At 32.8% G+C, this 17,058-nt stretch overlaps 1 protein-coding gene across 2 annotated transcripts in view; it reads left to right on the forward strand.

The window, feature by feature from the left end:
- The window catches only part of LOC115887727 (hemicentin-1), a 691,696-nt gene that overhangs the window by 623,090 nt on the left and 51,548 nt on the right, over positions 1 to 17,058 (forward strand). The window lies entirely within an intron of this gene.

Here is a 17,058-nt window from a genome sequence, read left to right on the forward strand (position 1 = left end):
CCAAAATTTTGTAAATGGAGTAAATATAAATAGGTACTTAAATGATAGCAAAAATAAATTACTTACATTATATTTTTAGGGCCACAAACAAAATGAATTGTCTAATAAAAACACATATAACAAATTAGTTTGAAAAACTATGATATTTGATGGTTTTGATAATTATTTTTATAATATTATGATTGGCGCTATGACAACGACAATATTTTTTGAGAATTTGACAATAATATCACAATGGCCGTTGGAAACTATGGAAACTACAAAAAAAATCTGATTGAACGCCATCTGGCAATAACTAGTAGCAACTTTTTAACCTAAAAATTAATTGCACTACCACCTAGCGCCCGAGGCTGGAACTATTTTATTTGAAATTTCCGTGGAAACGGTGGAACCGCTTTTGCTATTTCACTTTCCGGCCCCTGGTATGTATACAGAAAAGTCCACAGACTTCGAGACATAGGAAAATCAAATCCATTTAGCATGTGTCCAAATTTTGACAAGTTTTCAAAAACGACAGTTTTGTTTAGACTGACGTTTAATTTCATTTTATTTAAACTTGATAAGTTCGAAATTATTTATCTCAGATTCTTGAATTGCATTTAAAAATGGATGTGTATCACGTTAATGAAAAAATTCAGATAATTAAGTGGATTTACCAGAACAAGTCGATTGAAGAAATAAAAACGAGATTCAGACAAGCTTTCGAGAATAGACCGGTGCCTTCAAAAGCCTCCATTCACAGGATAAAAGAAAATTTTGAAAAATATGGCTGCGTTACTGCCCACATTCATAAGAAAGCAAAAAGAAACAGAAGTCTTAATATGCGCTGCAGTTGAGGAAAATCCAAATAGAAGCTGTGTACAAGTTGCTGAAGCAGTAAATTCAAGTACAACAACAGTTAAAAGGGTCCTCAAAAAACATGGTTATTGTTCAAGAAAAGCAAGAAAGGTTCATGAATTTTTCCCCGACTATCAATTTCGCCGTATGGAGTTTTGCGAAATAATGATGGAAAAGGTCACCTGACCTCTCGGTGAATGATTTCTTTTTATGGGGATACATAAAATCTAAAATTTACGGCCATGAAGAAATTCAAAACTTGGAGCAGTTAAAGCAGAAAATATTTAATGCCTTTGACACTGTCACCCCTGACATGTTATCCAATGTGAGGAGGGGATTTTATGATCGTTTGGGTTATTGCTTAATGCAAGAGGGAGGCATTTTTGAACAGTTTTTATAATTTTTTAAATTTCATTATCCTGTTTTTTACCGTTTACCCATTTACCCCAAATATTTTGATTGAGAAATTTGTTACTTTTATTTTTTTTTTGAATTAAAAAAACCAAAGTTGTTAATATAATACCAATTTGAAAGTGTTTTAGTAGTTTTAATACACACTATGATCTAAAATTTATTATTATTATAATGTACATTATTAATACTATTATTCATTCGAAATGGCATTAAGGCCCAATTGCACCAATGATTTAAATTTTTCTTAAAGATAAGTAGAGCTTAGAATGAGCTGTATTTATATTTACTTTAATATTCACCTTAAATGAGGAAATTTGACTGATACAATTTTTGAAAATGATACTAACAATTTTAGTTCAATTTTTAATAAAATTTATTTAATATTAACAGAAATCCAAGAGATTTGAAACCTCTTTTAGCGATTTATAACATTCTCAAATGAATTACAGGTGACCTTATTTTCTACGAAAACAACACAGCTTTTTTGATAGTCGCTGCAGTTGCTATAAAAACATAAATAAATAAATAGGGACACTCTTCATTCTCTTAGTTTCACAGTAATTACGTTTTTAAAGAAAAAGTCACAGTTATAAGTTCGACTTAAGCTAAGAAGACCTTAAATATCGCGGTGCAATTGGACATACATTAATGTCAAAACCAATTTTTTAAGGTGTGAAAATTGCGACACACGCTAAATGGACTTGATTTTTCCTATGTCTCGAAGTATGTCGACCTTTCTGTATACGTAGGTACGTCAGACTCGTGGCCACTGATGTTAAACAATATTGGTTTTCTATGGCAAAATGAAATCAGTGTTCCAGTTAAGTTTTGAATAAGAAAAAAAATTAAATATTTTATAATTTATTACAATTTTGTACAATTTATGTTTGGTGTAAGAAACAAAGAGTTGTTTTCCATCATTAAATTCCAGATGTGAGACTAAGTACTATAGTGTGACCAACGGATCTGAAGCTACGGGGTATCGGCAGGGGAACGCAGTTGTAAACAAAACACGCCCAATTTCATTCATAAAATAGGCATGGGCGTAGGGTGTTTTATGAAAAATCCATTTGATTTTAATAACCCCCTAAGCGTTTCCCTGCCAAAGGAAAATTCGATTCTTCCTGCAATTTTTGTAAAAGCTTTCTAATTGTGGGGACGACTTTGAATTCGAGATAAAATCTATTTATCAAATACCTGACCACTTGAAAATCAAAGTCGTCGAGCTTTTCAACAGCAGTCTCACGTGGTCGTTTCTTTCCAGGGCTGGATATCATTTTATCGGGGTTAGTTTCCAGCCTTTTTTTATCTTCTGTGTGAATTTTTTACAGCCGATGCGCTAACTCCGGTATAAAGAGATATCCGCTCAAGTTTACGTTTAAGCGGCAACTTAAGCGAACTCTCTGTAGCTTCTTCGTCGCAAACCCTATTATGAACACAAGGAAATAAACCAAATGAGATTTTATCCACGTTTATTTATATTTATTTTAGTTTAGCTAAAATATTTAGGTAAAATGCGTGCTTTTTATTTTAGCCAATATTTAATTTTAATATTCTAATAATTACATATATTATTATTATTCTACTTACCTATATAAATTAGCTATTATTTCTCTTGTCTGGCTATGTAGCGTTTTACCCTTAACAAATTTATTCATTTAAAACGCAAATATACGAGCAAACTTAATATTAATAATTAAAAACTACGAACGAAAAAGATTATAACAAGATTACAAAACAATAAAACACAACTTAACTATTAAATATACGAAAAATATAAGAATAAAATTTAGGATAACCGGTATAAAATAATGAAAGAAAGTAATAATGATCAAAAGAATGACACCGCCACTGGATATTTCAATAGTATTCAATATTTCTACTCTTTTCAGATGAGACCGTGAAGTTGGGGATAAAGATAGCGAATAGGAAAGGCGTAAAAGTCATGGCAACCGCGTGGTAACAAATCCTGTGACGTACTCTCGCCAATCATGTTCGATGAATAGGCGGCCATGCGCGGCGATGCCGGTTTGCTAATGATATCGTTGAAAAATCTTCACCTTCCATAATAAGCAGATTATACAGAATGAAAGAAATTAGTTATTAAATAAAACATATCGAACAATATGAACTACGTTAAAATTCCTTAGTAATATACGTCAGAATATATGCTAAACACATTATATATAATAAAAATATATGAAATTTATAGTTCATGTCTGGCAATTTTGCAATTTTATAGATAAACGTGGCAATATCGATTTTTTTCTCGCATTCCTTCCGTAGCTTCAGATCCGCTGGTTAAACAGTAGAGGCGCGCCGCATGGTAGTATCTTGGGTTTTTTTATACGTAATATACACTTCAGATATTAATAGTTATTTAAAATATTGTAATGTACGCTTAAACCCTGATGATTCACAACTTTATTTATTATTTCCTCCAGATATGGGGTTTCCATGAAAGCTTTTGGAAATTCCGGACAAGTGATCTCAGAAATCCGAATAAAATCCGCACAAGATTCGGACGTCACAAAAAATAAACTATAAATTTATTTATGAACTTTTATAGGACGCAAATAATGGCTCCGGAATCAACAAAATATAAACTAAAAAACATTAACTTTCCAGGAGTACACCAAAAGCGAAAAATTTGCGCCAAAGTATAGAAATGGGTACTTTCGAACATACGTCGGTTAAGTAGAGCTGTATCATCGTAAAGACTAAAATATTCATCAAAGTAACTAAGAAATTAATTCAACTATAACTGTAAAATATTTACTAAGTTAATTTGTTTTTGCGGTCTGATTTCCCGAACGCCCAATCCATTTTGGGGTATATTTCAATACCTACTGACTCAAGATTTTCAACACTTCGTTCTGGTTCAGAAAGTAGTGTTCGCTCCTTTTCTACCTAGACTTTAGACTTTTTTTATTACCTACCTTCTATCCCTTGGTGGGTTAGCACCCAGAGTAGGGTGACATTGTTTTCTTTGTATTTTTCCCTGCGGTTTTACTTTATAGTTCTCTATAATAATCGAAATTTTTATGAATCAACAGCACGTCAACGTGTATTTTTTCGTACGGTCACCAAAATTAAGCAGCAACGTGCGTGGTTGTTATTGGAAGGGGTGGCCGCTTGAAAAAAAACTTTTTTTTATTTTTAGCTCGTTTAATTTGGGTTGACAAACAAAATTTGCGATCCTGAATGCTGAGCAACCTATTAATAAATTTCGCGATATCGTTAAGGCAGTTAAAATTTGGAATCACGGATGCTATTTACCAGACGGATTTGCGATATCGTATGCTGTTTACGCAGTATTGTTCGGCCTAGAACCGAATCGCGATCATGGACGTCGTTTACAAATATGCAACCGGGACGGCGTGAAATACATTTTGAAAACTTCAGATGTCCGGAATTTTCTGAAATCAACTGAAATGCACCAAGCCTATACTGGTCGCACGAATTCCGAAGAACAAAATTTTATATATTTAAAATAAATATTTTTATTGTAACAATTGGTCATTCATATACACAAGTATTGTGCATATATAAAACATTCCTCAACAATTTTATTTAGCTACGGATTTATTCGACCAGATATTATGCACCTCTATATAAATAAAAAATAGAAACAAATAAAGCCATAGACGTCGTTTATGCGACAAGCGCAACAATTGTTTTGAATTTACAATAAGCCAGTGTGGGGCTGCGCAACGATAAAAACGAAAAATAGCCCTTGTAAAAATCAAATATTGAGAGGGGACGCGGGTTTACAGTTTATTAAATCGACCTGCGTGCCGGTCTATTGTAGATAGTGTTGTTCTGTAACAGTCACTTCTGAATCAATGCCACTTTTTATTTTTTGTACACTCTGTCGCTTTGTATTTTTTGCAGGTTATGCTTTAAAAAAAGAGAAAAATACAATAATGGAATTATTGATATTTAGTTCAAAAAATTTAAACCGGTTCATATACACACAAATTGCGAATTGCGAATTTTGTTGTTATGGGTCGATATCAAAAAAATATGACAGCCGGAAAGTTGACAGGACAGTTGTGAATAGTAGTTTGAGAATTGAAACTGATATAATTTTTAGACATATTCGTTGCAACATTTGTAAAGCGTGTTGATATGAATAATACATGTAATTGTACCTATATCATTATTACAAAAAAGATATATTTTTTCAAATATAATATTTTTCTTTGAATTTGTAGTATTAAGTTGAATGTTTTGAATAAAACATTGTGATGTCTTTAATTCGCCTTTCTTAAACACGCTCTACACTATGCGGAGAACTCTTCAAAGCAGGTCAAGGTCTCGTTTCGCCGCCCAACTTTGTCGCATTTCGATTTATTTCCAGTTGTTGTGGCCCACTTAGGTTTGCCTCGGCCTACTTACGATTCTTAAAAGCACCTGAAAACTACTTGTGATGAGGGCGTGATTTGGCATTTCCTGTTGCCTCGTTCAATTTTGTTTTTTTTTAGCTATTTCCAAAACGTGCCGGTATCTGTACCCGAGGCAAAGGACTTTTTTTCCATAAATCTCAGTAAAATAAGTAACCTAGACCTTTCTAAAATAGCTGTTGTTGCGATGATATTTCGTAATACATCTCGTTTTATGTTGATATTATATTCCACAAAATTAATATTTGAACACGCCCTTATAATATGTAGAGTAGATTCGTAATAACAAAAATTTTCACTCAATATGCAGGCATATAATTACAATATGTTTATTATTTAATTTTATTATAATGGAATTAGTATATAAAATTGTATATGCTATGTTTGTTTACGCGGCCTTAGTTGATTATTATAACAGTAGTATATTGCTTGATGAGCAATACTGGCAACATCATCAATAATATCGAGCTGATTGGGAAAATTATTGATTGACCCGATGTCAATAAACGATACTGTTACATATAATAATAACATGGTTTGATATAAATCCATTCAAAAATAAGAAATAATTAGACGATTTTTTAAATAGTTTAACACAGTCGATTATAACCTATAAAAGGCGGACCACCAGAACAGTTAGTCACTGCGTATTACCCTGCAATTTTACAATTTTAAGTTTTGGGAATGATTAAAACTAAATATTCTTGTGTAGCCTTAGGGGAATAGCTAATTTAATCTACCACCGGTAACTGTTTTCTACATGAACAATTTTTTATATCAGTTTAATGTAGTGGTACACTCCATTACAAATTAATGATATTTATTCATACTCGAAGTTTACTTATTTTTCTGAAGCTACCACAATGTTTAACCTTGATTGTTTCGTGCTATTTCACAAAATAGTACGATAAATATAAGCCCGTGTTATAAACATTAGTTCCCACGTTTCTTGAAATAGCTCAAGAGGCGCCGTGATTGGTTGTTTGATTTTTCATTGTTAACCCAGATTAATTTTTTTAACCCGGGTTAAGAATAAAAAACGAACAACCAATCACGGCACGTCTCGATCTATTTCAGGAAACGTGGGAACTAATTTTTATAACACGAGCTTATATTTGAGTTTACTTCTGAAAGTATTTCCAGAAATGTTTTGCGAAATGTTTCACGAAATATCCCGACATCGAACGTCAGTGTTAGAAAAAATGTCAGTTAATGCAGGGGTATTCATCATAAGGTTTGTTCCAACCCGCCGTAGAACCCTCACCGAACGATCACGCTCGTGCACAGTAATTCAAATGTGTTCAAACCGAGATTTGACGGTTGTCGGACGATCCTATTTGCGTACTAACCTACCTTGGGATCGTTTAGTTACGATTTCACAACGGTAATTTCGGTACATGGTCCAAATTGATAACTGTTTGGGTTGACTTGCGTATTAAAGCATATTGGCAGGGATCATTGATTTTTAACAACTGATTCTGCTACGGCGCGGCGGCGGCGTCCGGCTGATGCTTCTGTCTTGGTTATTTTTTAGGAATTCGAATACGTGTGCGTTATACTTTTGCTTGTCAGTTTGCGTGGAGTAAATTGTTCGAAAATTTTAATTTTTTTATTTATAAAATAATGTTCAAAGATTCTACCACTGCAATGAAATAACAGGAAACTACGCATAACAGGATCATAAAAGAGAGGATAGGTAAGTGAGTTAGTAAGTATACAGTTGAAACAACACTTACCAACAATTACTAGATTCTGATTCTCCATTTCAAGAATAATAATAATTATTGCAAATTGCAAACAAAAATAATAGGGTTATGTTAATGTTATGAAATTCTAAACAAAAACAAAAAACCGATTGATACACGCACGCTTGACACTTTTGACAGTCCTGAAAACAATCCACAAAGCGTTCCAATGTTGATACTGTTTGCACCGTCACAAAACTAAGTCCGCGCATGCTAACAAAATGCAAGAAAACCGATTCTAGTACGATTTCAAAACGATCCCGAAATGGTGGTTGGAACAAACCTATAGACTAATGCCATGTACTAGATATAGATGAAACATAAAACAAATAGGTCCGTCATTTAAAACCACCAACCAACACGCTTAGTAAAATAAAATATACTGAATAAAGACAGAAGAACAAGTATTTTCCCAAGCGCATGGAATCTAGCGTCAGATTAACTGATTATGTAATAAATATTTCGTATTTTTGCTCTCTCTGATACTAGATAGCGTTTCACTCCTGTACATGTAAACGCCGACCCAAGGTTTCGCACAATCAATAGGGGTGAGCCACTTTTGAACAACATCCGGAATATGAAATATTATTTCATATCATACCTACATATACGTAATTGAAACTTTAATGGTTCCTACCTGAGTTTAATTAATTAAAACAAATAAATAACAAACTTTAAAATCGGTTTTTATTTCCTAATATCTTACGCCAAACTAATTTAAAATTTTTATTTTATTAAGTCATAAAAATCCTGATTGTATCTACACAGGACCGCGCACCAAAAAAGAATCGCAAATTAATGAGCCTCGAAATAACGCTGCAAATTTTAATATATAATTACGTTGCAATTTCGCAATCTGAATTGCTAAACTAACTTTTATCACGCCCTATAAAACACCCCGCGGCGATTTATTGTCTGGCGCAGTGGCTCCTCACTCGTTCGGGACCAGTCTTTAAACCTAGTTTGGAACTTCATTACCGGGCGCCTGAAATGAAACAGGTTAGAGCTGTGCAGCTTGAGCAATTTAAAGCTCTAAAAACACACAAATTTGTATTTTAGATCCAGTGGCGATTAGTGGCCTGCAAAAAAAATGTAATTATTTTCGGGGCTGGTATGTCTCGATGTAGATTAGATGAGATTTGATTCTTCAAGGTGATCAACTGAGACCTTTTCAGATCTATTTGGTCCTCTTCTCAAGAACAGTTGTTGTTAGAGTCAATACAAATACAACTATACGTAAGTGGCTTTTTCCGCTTTTTTGGGGATTTCCGGAAAACGTCGTAAACAAAAGAAAATCGCATAATGTCTTTATAAATAACAAACATTACGTCCTACGTCCCTTGATGGTCTAGGGGCTGTGGAACATGACTTCTAAAATTGTGTATGACAATGCTTGTGATATCTGGCACCCGCACAAAAAAAATTATTGACAAATAAGCTATTATTAGTGAAAATATGAATAAGTTTGTAAAAATCTGAAAATATTTGAACTAAGGAATGTTTGCCCGGTTTTTTTATTACCATAAAATATGACAAAATTCGAAACAAGTTCGGAAATGTGTTAGCTTTTGATTCTACCTTTTAAATAAACTTTGAATCATCAAAAAATATTAAATTTTAGCCGAGTTATTTACAATTTGTCCTATCAATCAATAAAAATTCAGGGATCTTCGAGGCGTAGAATATCTCGAAAACTACTAATGCTATGTAAAAATAAGCATCATTTTTGTAGGCAATTACCTAAGCTTCAATTTTTATTCAAAATTTTTTTTGTAAATTGAATATTTTGACAGACATTTGTGACAAACTGATTTTCGGCCATTTAGGGCCATTTTTTCGGTCAAAGCTAGCCGAGCAAGGTGTTACAATTTTTTCCCCTAAAACTACTCCACAAAAGGTACACAATCCGCCTGAAAAGTCCCGATGGACGAATTAGGTCATGGTTTCAACCTTCATTTACTAATAATTTATTTTTGAGTTCATTTTAATTTTAATGTCGCAGTTTGACCAATTCACTAAGGTAATTGATGGACAAACTTCATTTCCATTAGTTTTTTCAATGTTATTTCAGATAATTCAGTTAAATTCTTGAATTAGAAATTTGTCAAATTCCTGCCGGGTAATTTTTTTTTCATTTCTTGGGTATCCTACAGATTTCTTCTTCAAAAATGGAATTAATTTGGTAAAATGTCGAATTTCAACATTTTTATTGTTTAACAGCGTAGCCTTCAACATTGAATAATCTGACCAAAAGGGTTGATGGCTTTAATGTCTTTGATTTTTTTTTTAAATATGCTAGGAGAACGTTTTCAGTAATGTTTAAACAAACCTTATGGCACACCACGTAATGAACCATTTATAACAAACATACACCTTTTTAGATTTGTCGGGTAATAAATCTGTAGGTAACTTCATTTGCTATTTCAATTATATCTGGAGGGGTCCCAATAATTTCTTCATCACTATCCGTACTCGACATTTTTAACAGCCCACAGCAAAACACGCAATACAATGTTTTCAATTGACAACTTGAAAATTATGGCAATTTTCGCTATCAGAGGACATTGATAGGCAAATATGATTAACCAAATCGAAGCGCGAGGGTTCGATTCCTGGGAAAAGCCAATTTATTAATGCAACTAATGCAATTACAAGACTTTATGGCAACTATATAACAACAATATACTTGCATTAGTAACAATATTTGGATTACCAAAATCAAAGTACCTACAATTTTTTTCTCTTTAGTTAAACTGGTCATTAATAATGTCAAGGTGTTTTTTGCACTAGTGCAAAAAATGTTATTATTTACACCAGTATAAAAAATTGGCTGTACTTAAACTGCCGTTAAACGGTAGCTTACTAAAATGCCGTTAATAGGTATGACGTCGTTGATGTGACGCACTTGACGGCTTTATGAAATATAGGAATTTTATAAGGACTAACCAACGCTATCCACCCCACCAAATAACCAACTTAACCAACGCAACTAACCTCAACACTGATAAAAAAATATAAAAAACAAATATAAATTAGTAAAAACCAACCAACCCCACGACATAACCAACTAACCAATGAATTAACACCCTCCAAATGACCACGCTAAGCAACCCACCAAATAACTAAACCAATCCAACCAAAAATAGTCAAACCAATGCAATAAGATCACGCTATAAGCAAAAAAAATATAAAAAAGTCTTGGTCGGCGTGAGATTTGAACCACGAACCATTCGCTCACGAAGCGATAGCCTCAGCCACGGAGCCACAGGCGCTCTTGCAAAATGCTTATAGCCCAGGCATTACTTTCCGCCGACATGAATGACGTCACAATATCTATTAACGGCATTTTAGTAGGCTACCGTTTAACGGTTGTTTAAGTACATCGTAAAAAATTTGACTTTTGATGTAGCTAAAAAAAAATAGCTACTTTTTGCACGATCGTAGAAAAAATATATTGTCTCTTTATTTACTACTTCTTTACATCTTCATATTCTACAATATTAAAATACCGCTTTGGATTTCCGTTGAGATTTTCTTTGAATCTCTCCCTACATCTCTTTGAAAGCCATCCAACAATAACGCTAACCATTCACCCCTATTTGCCCAACGGGTTTTTTGCCAAATTATTGATACCAACCCTCCAATTGAGACAATTGCAAAAGACCGCCATTCAGCACAAAAAAGTAGCAGCTGAAAAAAAGGAAACTAGTAAAAAACGCCCGAGGATCCAACTTAAAAGTGCATTTGAAACGCAGATGGCGTGTTTTACGTTTAAAGGGTAATTGTGGAGGCGGCCGGACTGATTGGGATGCAGGACCGGGTCTCGCAAATGGATTGTAAAGAAGAGACCGTAGATGATAAGAATAAGGATATACAGGGTCGCTGTTATGTATGGAAACGGTCGATTACTAGGTAAAATACAGGAGGTACCGCAAAAAGTTAAATATAAAAGTTATAGGGTTTATAAATATCTATTAGCGGGTAATAAATTTAAGTATACAGGGTCGGTCATAAAGCCGTGGCACATCAAAGTTTCATTTTTTTTAAATGGAACTTCCTGTATATTATTGCATATTTCGGTTCTTCCTTCAATTCTAAGCAAAAATCGAAATACACACAATGTACCTCAAACCAACCGTTTCCGAGTTATTGACTTTTGAAAATATGACTTAAACAATTATTTGATTTAATTAATTTCGATATGTTCAGTTTCATTTAACGATGTCATTCTGCCGAAACTGTGATACTTAATAATATTTGACATTAGTTCTGAAGTTAGCATTCATAGATGTATAAAATGAGAGTATATCAAATCTGTATATCACAAAATTTTTGTTTAACATTTCAATTCTTAAATTTGTGGACATTGTGTATTACGATTATTGCTTAAAATTGAAGGAAGAATTGAAATATGCAATAATATACAGGGGGTTCCATTTAAAAAAAAAAGTTTGATGTGACACAACTTTATGACCGACCCTGTGTACGTAAATTTACTAGTAGCTAATAGGAGCTAATAGGAATAAGATACTAGCTAATAGGAAGCTAAGATAGGAAGCTAATAGGAATAAGATACTGTATTTGATATGGCTAAATTCGAAATCTGAACTAGACAAGCGCACTTATAATGACAAGAAAAATGAGGTGAGGAAAATGGTAAAAGAAGAAAAGAATAAAGTGTGGGATGACAAATGCAAAGAAATTAATACGTATATAGGCGGAAGAAGGAATACGGAAGTATGGAGATTTATAAAAACAACAACAACTGAAAAACAGGAGTCAGCCCCTATAGAAATAATAACCAACAAAGAATGTGTGAAATATTATTCCAAATTGTTGTCAGAGAACAGACCTGAGTATCAAGAACCGCCACAGCCAGAAATAAACATTGAAGGAGAGGAAATCTACATGGATACCAACAAAATAAAGACCGCTATAATGTCTTTAAAGAATGGAAGAGCATGTGGCCCAGAGGGAGTATATTCGGAACTCATAAAATCTGGAAGCAAAAAACTGTTTAGAATGTTAACAAACATAGTTAACCAGTGCTTAAATGGTCATCCAGTACCTGAACAGTGGAAAAAAGCATATATCTCCTCTATATATAAAAAGGGCTCAAGGAAGGATCCCAATAACTACAGGGGAATTTCACCAGCACTATGAGTCGCCTCTATGGAAGGATACTGAGGAACTTAATTGAAGAGGAATACTCCAGCTACGAAGAAGAAGAGCAGAATGGTTTCAGAAGCGGAAGATCATGTACAGATAATATCTTTGCATTGAAACAGATCATCGGGAAGAAATCTGCAATGAACCAGGAAGCTCATATAACATTCATCGATCTACAAAAAGCATATGATACAGTGCCAATAATAAAATTATGGGAAGTATTGCACGAATCAAGAATTAACGCAGCTCTGATAAAAGCTGTACAGAATCTTTACCATGGAGGAAAATCACAAATAAAAACGGTCAACGGTCTCTCAGAGGAAATTTCTATCACTAAAGGGCTCCGACAGGGTTGCTGTATATCCCCAACACTATTTAAAATTTATATTGCCAAGGCCTTACATCTATGGAAAAGAACTAAATGATAGGGGGGGGGGGGAGAACTAAATGATAGGGTATAGAACTAAATGACATATGCCTATACACCTTGCAATTTGCAGACGACCAGGCCATAATTGCAAACGACAAAGATGACATGGAACATATGGTGCGGAAAATAATTGAAGAATATGCTAAATGGGGTATCACAGTAAATACAGAAAAAACAAAATACCTTCCAATTGGAGCTAATACAGAAAATCTTATTTTAGCCAATAATATGGAAATTAGGGCATGTGAAGATTACAGGTACCTGGGTTCGATATTTACAGGAGATGGAACGGACGATAGAGAAATAAACAACAGAGTAATACAGGCACGAAGAGTTATCAGATGCATAAATGGCATTCTATGGAGCACTGAAATTACAAAAAACAGGAAATATAATATATGCGAGACACTAGTTAAAAGCATATTACTCTATGGATGTGAAACATGGCGACTCACTGAAAGGAATAAAAGGAAATTAGAGACAACAGAAATGGACGCGATTAGAAGAGCAATGAGAATTTCACGGAGGGATAAGATCAGAAATGAAGACATTAGACAACAGATGGGAATAGAGGGAACAATAGTAAATGATATAGAACAAAAACAATTAATATGGTACTGCCACGTTCAGAGAATGCACAATGAAAGAATTCCAAAACAAGTCATTCATTGGATACCACCTGGTAAACGAAAGAGAGGACGTCCCAAGAAAACATGGATGGATAGAAAACATGGATAGGAATAAGAAGGTCGATGAGCGAGAAAAATCTGACCGAAGATCGATGGGAAAATCGCACAGGGTGGAAGTTAGGCATCGGACAACGTCGTAGGACGTTCTGACCCGATTTATATATATATATATATATATATATATATATATATATATATATATATATATATATATATATATATATATATATATATATATAGTAGGAATTTAAAAACCCATTACAACAGTATCACAGTTTTGGCAGAATGGCATCATTAAATCAAACCAAACACATCGAAATGAATTAAATCGGATTGTTTAAGTGATATTTTCAAAAGTCAATAACTCGGAAACGGTTGGTTTGAAGTACATTGTGTGTATTTCGATTTTTTGCTTAGAATTGAAGAGCGAATTGAAATATGCAATAATATACAGGGGATTCTATTTAAAAAAATTAAACTTTGATGAGTCACGATTTTATGAACGACCCTGTATACTTAAATTTATTACTCGCTAATAGATATTTAAAAATCATGTAACTTTTGTATTTAACTTTTTGCGGTACCTTCTATATTTTAGTTATATTCTATAATAAAAGATCAATCACAAAGTTTTCTGACATGAGAAATTTGATTTTGATGTCAATATGACTCCTACTAGTAGAGGGCGCCACCTAAATATTTTTAACTGGTTTGAAGAGTAGTAACTTTTCGTCCGTACCCGTATAAAGTTTCTGAGTAAAAAAATATACATTTACGACGCTTTTTACGTAAAAAAGGTCTCTTGGTAAAAATCGCTACGAGTAATGGTTTTCGAGATATTTGGAATCGCAATTATCAATACGTGTCATCACTGATATAAATTAACATGTTGACTAAATAGTTACCTATTAGACTGAGATCATAAATTTGAAATGTTTTTGTACAAAAAGTTCAACAAAAACTGTTTTATCATCTTTTTTTTTGTAGAAAAAATATGATTAATTTAAAAAAATAAAAATTTCCCTAATTTATTATTTCAGTGAAATAACCTAACTATCTACTCAATGTGTTTATTTTTCGTTAATGGCATGTATTGACTATTTCCATTCTAAATATCTTGAGAACGGTTGCTCGTAGCGATTTTTATAAAGAGATATTTTTTAGGTAAAAAATCACAGAGATGTATATTGTTTCCCTATGTAGTTTTATACAGGTACGGACAAAAAGTTACTACGCTTCAAAAGAGTGAAAACACATGTAGGTGGCGCCCTCTACCAGTAGGAATCATATTGACATCAAAATCAAATTTCTCATGTCAAAGAACTCCCAGACACAAATTTTCATCCAAATATTGACGTTACCTCAGAAATTATTTGAAAAAATCGAAATAAAAATGGAACTTCTAGGACATACATTTATACGAACTTTTTTACCTATTTTTATCTGCAGAATATGCTGCCGAAGTTTCCGGAATACAATTCGAACCACCCTGTATATTTTTAAGGTGGGAAGAGTTATTTTCGATATATGATACAAAAATACAAACCAAACATATACTGGGTGTCCCAATATTCCGCAGACATAGAATTACTACGTATTTTTGGAATCGAAACAACTATTCTGTGATTATTTTTTTACACATTATTAGACATTAGAACATTATACATTAGAACATTTACGAAACTATAATAACTAAAATACCTATGTGGCGGATTCATCTCTCCAAAAAAAAATCCTTTATGGGTATTTCGCCACTGCACTGCAAACTAACTAAACTATCATAACTGTTTTGAACTGTTGCAGAAAGAGAAGAAAAGTTGAGAGAAAAAAATTGAGTTATGATTAAAAATACGATATGGTAATTTTTTATTAGAAATTAGTGGTTTTAACACAGCTGATCGCACTCCAGATTTAAACTCAAAATCTTTTTTTTTAATTGAAAATATCAAAAGTTGACATTTGATAATATGTCATTCAGAGAGGTAGCCGACGCTCTATATAGAGTATGGAACTGTAAGAAGAAGTAGGGTAATTCAGAGCACTTTTTAAAAAATATAGAGAGTTCTACAGGGTGTCCACAAAAAAAGTTACATATCAAACTTGTGTTTTTTATAATGGAACACCTTATATATTAATTGATTTTCGGACTCTGGGAGAAAAATAAAGGTGACTTTTGTAAGAGGATATGACTAAAATAAAGTAAGGTTTTTTGACATATTTAACATTTTCTAGAAATAAAGAACAATTTTTAAGTTACAATAAAAGCTACCTAAATTGGAATTTACCCGGTATAGCATAAGATGTAGTTAAATTAACTATTGTACTTTAAATCAAATTAAAACTTGATCCAAAAAGTTTTTCCTAGATATTTTCATTTACATGATTTGATCTGAGTAGATCTTTATTATTTGGTAAAAACTAGGTGATGTCTGACGTTACTTCAACATAGCTGTCTGATTAGTCCAACTTTAACAACTAGTTATCATTTTGTGTCAATTAAAACAAAAAAATTTCTCAGAAATTTGCCGAAAATGCAAACTTATCCTACATCAGAAAGAATTGATATGATTCTATTAGTTAGTGAATGTAGGGTGCATTCACCAATTAATAGAATACTTAAATGCTCCTGATTTTATCTAGTCTGGGGTTTTTTATGGGGATATGTTAAAGACAGTGTTTACAAAACTCGACCAGCTAGTGTGGACAACATGAGAGAAGTAATTCTAGCTGTTTTTCGAGGTAGAACTCCACATATGCCTTTTAAAATGAAAAGATCCTTTTGAAGAGACAATCATTTAATGCAGTTATAGTCTATAAAATGAATAACTTTGAATTTTGACCGTTATTTTTTACCAACATGGCAAATATAAAATCCCTGTCAAAAAAGTTACTGATATTCTTTAAATTGAGTGCCTGAACGAATCAGATAGGTAACTCTTTTTACTTTCGTGAAATAGAAAAGGAAAATAATAAAACAAGTGACAGTTCTTCCTCTTCTTGCAAAAATCAACACGAAATGTCATAATTGACAAAAGTAAAATGTCATCAGCTTTTTACATTTCTAAATATCAGACCAATGCCGTCTCTAATAGAACAGCCACAGAACGAGATTTATGACGTCACGCTAGTTAGATACTACGGATTAATAAATATGTTGTAGAATACATAGAAAACATAATTATTCCTCGTATTTTTGGTTTGTATTTTAAAAATGATATAGTTTACATGAAATATACATAATACACAGTTAATAAATACAATATAATATATACCTATTTATAGTAATAAATACTTTGGCAAATAAACTATGAACCATACAAATGCAGCAAATGTTTTACAATATACAAATAATGAATAGGTGGTACATA

Source organism: Sitophilus oryzae, unplaced genomic scaffold (genome assembly GCF_002938485.1).
Source record: "Sitophilus oryzae breed Bouriz unplaced genomic scaffold, Soryzae_2.0 scaffold_614_pilon_pilon, whole genome shotgun sequence".
NCBI lineage: Eukaryota > Metazoa > Arthropoda > Insecta > Coleoptera > Curculionidae > Sitophilus > Sitophilus oryzae.